Here is a 6,763-nt window from a genome sequence, read left to right on the forward strand (position 1 = left end):
TCGAATGCCTTTTCCAGATCCACGAAACACATGTGGACTGGTTGGACAAACTCCCATTAACCCTCCACCACCCTGAAGAGGGTATAGAGCTGGTCCAGTGTTCCGCGGCCAGGACGAAAACCGCATTACTCCTCCTGAATCCGAGGTTTGACTATCGATTCGATTCTCCTCTCCAGTACCCTGGCATAGACTTTCCCGGGGAGGCTGAGCAGTGTGATCCCCCTATAGTTGGAACACACCCTCCGGTCCCCCTTCTTGAAAAGAGGGACCATCACCCCAGTCTGCCAGTCCAGAGGCACTGTCCCCAACTGCCATGCGACATTGCAGAGGCATGTCAGTCGAGACAGCCCCACAACATCCAGAGACTTGAGGTACTCAGGGTGGATCTCATCCACCCCTGGTGCCTTGCCACCGAGAAGCTTCTCAACTACCTCGGTGACTTCAGCTTGGGTGATGGACAAGTCCACATTCGAGCCCCCGGCCTCTGCTTCCTCATCAGAAGACATGACACTGGGGTTGAGGAGATCCTTGAAGTATTCCTTCCACCGTCCGACGACATCCCCAGTCGAGGTCAACAACTGCCCACCTCCAGTGTAAACTGTTTTGGCAGGGCACTGCTTCCCCCTCCTGAGGCACAGGATGGTTTGCCAGAATTTCTTCGAGGCCAACCGATAGTCCCTCTCCATGGCCTCACGGAACTCCTCCCAGACTCGAGTTTTTGCCTCCACAACCACCTGGGCTGCAGTCCGCTTGGCCTGCCAGTACCTGTCAGCTGCCTCAGGAGTCCCACGAGCAACCAAGCTCGAAAGGACTCCTTCAGCTTGATGGCATCCCTTATTTTCGGTGTCCACCACCGGGTTTGGGGGTTGCCACCACGACAGGCACCAGAGACCTAATGGCCACAGCTCCGAGTTGCCGCATCGGCAATGGAGGTGGAGAACATGGTCCATTCGGACTCAATGTCTCCAGTCTCCCTCAGGATCTGGTCGAAGCTCTGCCGGAGGTGGGAGTTAAAGATCTCCCGGACAGGGGGTTCTGCCAAACATTCCCAACAGATCCTCACAATACGTTTGGGTCTGCTGAGTCTGTCCAGCTTCCTCCCCCGGCATCGGATCCAACTCACCACCAGGTGGTGATCAGTTGACAGCTCCGCCCCTCTCTTCACCCGAGTGTCCAAGACATACGACCGGAGGTCAGATACAACGACCACAAAGTCGATCATCGACCTCCGACCTAGGGTGTCCTGGTGCCACGTGCACTGGTGGACACCCTTATGCTTGAATATGGTGTTTGTTATGGACAAACTTTGACTAGCACAGAAGTTCAATAACAGGACACCACTCAGGTTCAGATCAGGGTGGCCGTTCCTCCAAATCACGCCCCTCCAGGTATCACTGTCGTCGCTCACGTGAGCATTGAAGTCCCCCAGTAGAACAACGGAGTCCCCAGTTGGAGCACTTTCCAGCACCCCTCCCAGAGACTCGAACAAGGCCGGGTACTCTACACTGCCATTCGGCCCATAGGCACAAACAGCAGTGAGAGACCTATCCCCGGCTCAAAGGCGCAGGGAAACGACCCTCTCGTTCACCGGGGTAAACTCCAACACATGGCGGCTAAGCTGGGGGGCTATAAGCAAGCCCACACCAGCCCGCCGCCTCTCATCGTGGGCAACTCCAGAGGAGTACAGAGGCCAGCCTCTCTCGAGGAAAGTTCCAGAGCCCAAGCTGTGCGTGGAGGTGAGCCCGACTATCTGTAGCCAGTACCTCTCAACCTCTCGCACAAGCTCGGGCTCCTTCCCCACCAGCGAGGTGACATTCCATGTCCCCAGGGCTAGTCTCCGTGTCCAGAGATCGGGTCGTCGGGGCCCTTGCCTTCAACTGCTGCCCGATCCACTGTGCACCAGCCCCTTACAAATCCTCCTGCAGGTGGTGGGTCAACGGGAGGACGTCCCCACGTCGCTCATTCGGGCTAAGCCCAGCCGGGCCCCAGGGCAAAAGGCCTGGCCACCAGGCGCTCGCATTCGAGCCCCAACCCCAGGCCTGGCTCCAGGGTGGGGCCCCGGTTAACGTCAGGGTCCTTGATGTTAATTTTTTCATATGGGGTTTTTGCACCGCTCTTAGTCTGACCCGTCACCTAGGACCTGTTTGCCTTGGGAGACCCTACCAGGGGCATATAGCCCCCGACAACATAGCTCCTAGGATCACTCGGGTACTCAAACCCCTCCACCACAATAAGGTGGCAGTTCAAGGAGATTAAACACTGTACGTTTGAAACATCAGGGAGCCTGAAACTGTAGTTTCACATGAGATTCAGGTCATAATCAAACCTATCAGTATGTCACCTGTTTGTGTACTCACTCCTACTGCTGTGTGTTGAATGACTGCAGTCTGTAAGACCTCAACTTTAACCCAACCCACTTTTATATTCACTTCCTAATGTAATATTTATGTATGAACGCACACTGAATATGGTAAACTGTACTGCCAAATGTTATAAAATCTAGTAAAAGATGACACTATTACATTGACCAGTTAAATCATTTATAAGCCATCAACTAATTATGAACATTTCATTTACATTTTGTAAATGATAAATAATGTTTGAGATTTCTGAAGCTGTTCATCTAAAGTACAGCATATACTGTAATACACTGTCTAAACAGTACTGCCTCTACTTGCATCTGATAACGTAAAACAAACTCGATACAAAAGTAATTAATCAGTATCGACTCAATGGAGAGCAACTCAAACTTGAGTTAGCTAGCTAAATCCAATGGGACTTCATCTGTCCACTAGGTAGTTAATGCTAACAGTTTTTAGCAACTGCTAAAACAGAATGGGTAATGTAAACTAGTATTTTTTAGTAACATTTTCTACTAACCTGTAGGCTACCACAGAGCAATGAGACTAGCAAATATGTAACATTGGGATTTTAGGCAACAAGGCTAGGTGGCCAGGTAAGCACCTTAGTGTTTGCTGATTCAGGCTATAATCTACTAGATATATCTCTTGTAGCCAATATTTCTTCTATGAGCACAATACTTTGAGGAATACAGTTAGCTAGATAGAATGTTGGTTACATATAGACATAACCCCAGATTCTATGAGTAGAGGATTAGCCCTCTAAGAGCTGTCACTATTGGGTTGGGCAGGGAACCCAATTGGCATGGAAGGGTGCACGGTGAATGTGTGCACACAATGCACACCAACAGCTTTGTGAGAACAGACAGACAATAGTTATGTATTACAACAGTCAGATGCTCAAGTAATGAGGCAGAGATAGAGGAAAAGGACAGTGATCGCCAACAGCAAGATTAATGTTCTGTGGTGTATATGCGCATAATATGACCTGAGCCAACAGTGATTCGGCTTAGCTTTGTATGCACAGTAATAGTCCAGCTGCTCAAGCAAATAAGGCAGAGAGGATGAAGGGTGCGACTGTCAACAGTGCACGGCGCCTCCAGTGTCCTAACGTGTGTGTGTATGTGTGTGTGACTGCAGCACGCTCCGAGCGAACAATGCATGCTACTCGTGAAGCATGCATGAAGGGACACGGTGAAGCTCAGGAACCCACTGCGCATATATCCTCCACAAGTGGAAGAGGACACAGCCCTTGTGGAGTGAGCACGGGTGTCAAGCAGGGGGATCCCTCCCAGCTGCATATGTTTGTGCAGTGGCTTCATACAACCAATGAGCCAGTAGCTGCTTGGTCAGAGGCTCCCCTTGGGAATGCGCTCTGTAATGCACGAACAGTGGTTGTGTCCTCCCGATGGCTGCTATGCGCACTACATAGTGATACTGTGTGCACTGGGCAGAGAAGATAGAGCTCGCCCTTTGACTTATTTCTGAGGAGTGGGGAGAACCAGGAAGAAGATGACCCAGAATATCAAGAAGGATGTTATCTTCAGCACAAAAGAGGGGTTAGGCCGAACTTCTGTCCTCTTGGATAACGAGGCATGACAGTGAGACCAAGAGTGCACACAGCTCTCTGGGCTGATGTCAGGACTAAGCACTGTTTTCAGGGTGAGAAACCCAATGAATATCTTCATTATAGGCTCAAACGGGAGGTTTTCAGAAAGTTCCACAAACCAAGGGCGAATCTCACTGTGGCCTCATCAGGCGTGCCACAGCCCACTGTCTTCTCACCCCTTTTAAGAAGTGCTTAACCAGTAGATGTGCAGAGATTCTTCATCCAGGTAAAGGTAGGCCGTCTGGAGCTGGCGGCATGTGGGCACTGGTGCATAGGCTGTGCAGCAGCCCTGATGGGCTCTTTGGGCCTTCCAGGAGCCCCTTCCTGATTTGCTTAGGAAACTGAGACATGTGGAGTCACATATTCTGCTGCAGTAGCATTATCCACACCTTGTGCATGTGGCAGATGGCAGGGAACTCAAGCCAGACAGGAATATGCCTACCTTCTTGCTCCGCCCATTACATGTCGGAAGGAGGAGGGGGCCAGCGCTTCTGGTGGGAGGGGAATCCCTTTGCGGCAAACCACTTTCTTGATGATGTCTGGGAGCTTGCGAAGCAGGGCTGCGACTCATCGCCACCGGTCTTCATGTCACTCAGTGGAGTGGGATGAGAGCTGGCAATGGAGAAGAGAACAGCCAGGGGACCCTTGCCCTGCATGGCAGCTTTCCAGGAACTCCTGAGCATTGTCTGCTGAGAATGTAGGGTTTGCCAAGCTGACATCATCAGGATCCCAATCCCTGAGGGCAGCGAACACTGTCACATCCTTCTCTGTCTCAGGAAGACATGCACAAAAAGGGCATGGGGCCTGGGGAGTGATAGCCAGCTCCCAGCTCAGCATGCTTAGCACTGAGGCAGGGGGTTGTTGGGCATGATCTATACAGTGGATTCGGATCTGAGGGAGTCAGCCCAGTGCTGGGTACAGGGTGCAAAAGAAAGTCTCCACAACTGCGCATTCGTGTGTGATGAGCCCAACAACAACAGCTCTTAGAGGGCGAAGCCTATACAAAATAGAACAGCAGTTATCTTGTGTACAGATAGTTCAATTTGAGCACTGGTTAGTCATGTTTGAGAATGTCTATGTTAAATGAATACACTGTACATAAAATAAGGGCACCCTCCTAATATTGCTGCAGATAAGATCTGAAACACTGACAGGTGATATTCATATATCTTTCTCCCAGAGCCTCCAGTCCTACTGCTGGTGTTAGGGCCTGGACTTCATGTACGCCAGAGGCCCTCAGATGCAGCACTGGATGGACATGGTCAACACTCCACAGGAGCCGGTGAAGCTGTGGCACGGATTGGGTAGAGCCATTCAAGCAACCAAACATGATCAGATCCACAGACACACACAGAGTCTGAAATAATAGAAATAAAGTGCTAATAAATGTGTTCATCATTTGTAAAACGTATCCATCTGCTAATAAAAGCGTCTCTAGATGAAAGGTGTGTTTGTGATTGCATGTTATTTTTACTTTGTCAGTGTGTGTGTAGCGGAATGATTTCGTCACACCCGTGTCGAGGTACTGGGTTATGGCAAATGGAATTATAACTCCGCTACATGTGCACGGCAGATATTTCAACACGAGCCTGAAAAAGTTCGACCGCTGTCCCCCACCACCCCCTAGTGCGCATGTGCAGAGGACCCCAGAACGCGGAAGCAAACCCGGAAGAAAAACAAATTTGCCGTGTGCGCCAGGCGGGCAAGATTCAGTGGGGAAAATTCATTCATTCATTCATTCATTCATTTTCTACCGCTTAGTCCCTGAACGGGGTCACGGGTGGGGCCGGAGCCAATCCCGGCCTGCAATCGGGCGAAGGCGGGGTACACCCTGGACAGGTCGCCAATCCATCGCAGAGTGGGGAAAATAAATAAAGGAAATGAATGTATTAATGTTATGAAAAACGTTCTCACAATAAAGATATTAAAAAATCTCCCACCTTTTCTCCTGAATACATCCGTGGGAAGAATGGTCTCCATCTTGTGATTCGGTATCCAGCTGTTATATTAATGGGACGTACAAAGGTTGAATTTAGTTTATTGTTATAATCCGTCCTGTTGGTGTTTGTGTCTGCTTTGGCACCATGAAGATAAACGAGAACACTACTGGAGGGACACAAAGTTGTGTTGGTTCCTTCCAATGCAAACCACGTGGCCAGGTAACGTTAACATTAACACCTGATGAGTGTTGTTACACACACAAAGCCTGTCACTTTGTCTCTTATTTTCCTCTGCTGATATCTTTAGTGATGAGTGTTGCAATGTCATTTCTTTACTATCAATGTTTAAACATGGCGGATGCGTTTTATTCTGACTTCTAAATAAGTCTGCAACTAATAATAATGTTGAGAAAACAATCTCATCACAAGTTCCATTTAGTAGCTTTTCTGGAGCCTTCGATCGTATCATACAGTCTCATTTGTCATGGAGCATTTGAAAGCTTTTTGTCCAGGCTGACACAGTGTGGAGAAATAACTTAGGACAGATGACACATCTGGCCCAGCTGTCAATACAAGCTTTTGATCCTTTGACAGTCTGAAGTCTCTTTAACTGGCACAGCAGAACCAGCTCCAGTCCTTTGGCATCTGGATACATGACTAAGTTAAAGCTGTAGAAACCTGCAGCCCCTTCTCTTATCCACCTGTTTACACTCTTCAGGTATCATGAATGGATGAAGTGTCCAGAGCTGCAGCATCTGACAGCATCAGAGCCACAGACCCTGGAAGAGGAGTACGACATGCAGGGGAACTGCGTCTAGCCTGTGTGCTGGTAAAACTGGCACAGGCTACAACTA

At 49.4% G+C, this 6,763-nt stretch overlaps 1 protein-coding gene across 7 annotated transcripts in view; it reads left to right on the forward strand.

Moving 5' to 3' along the window:
• LOC109952124 (myosin-16) overlaps nt 1-5,396 on the forward strand; it is a 68,212-nt gene extending 62,816 nt beyond the window's left edge. For all 7 annotated transcript variants that reach the window (XM_020587009.1, XM_020587010.1, XM_020587012.1 and 4 more), the window contains one exon: nt 5,150-5,396. The gene's annotated coding sequence lies outside the window, so the exon portion shown is untranslated. The remainder of the gene's footprint in view (nt 1-5,149) is intronic.
• Nucleotides 5,397-6,763: the final 1,367 nt, after the last annotated feature.

Source organism: Monopterus albus, unplaced genomic scaffold (assembly GCF_001952655.1).
Source record: "Monopterus albus unplaced genomic scaffold, M_albus_1.0 scaffold434.1, whole genome shotgun sequence".
NCBI classification, from domain to species: domain Eukaryota; kingdom Metazoa; phylum Chordata; class Actinopteri; order Synbranchiformes; family Synbranchidae; genus Monopterus; species Monopterus albus.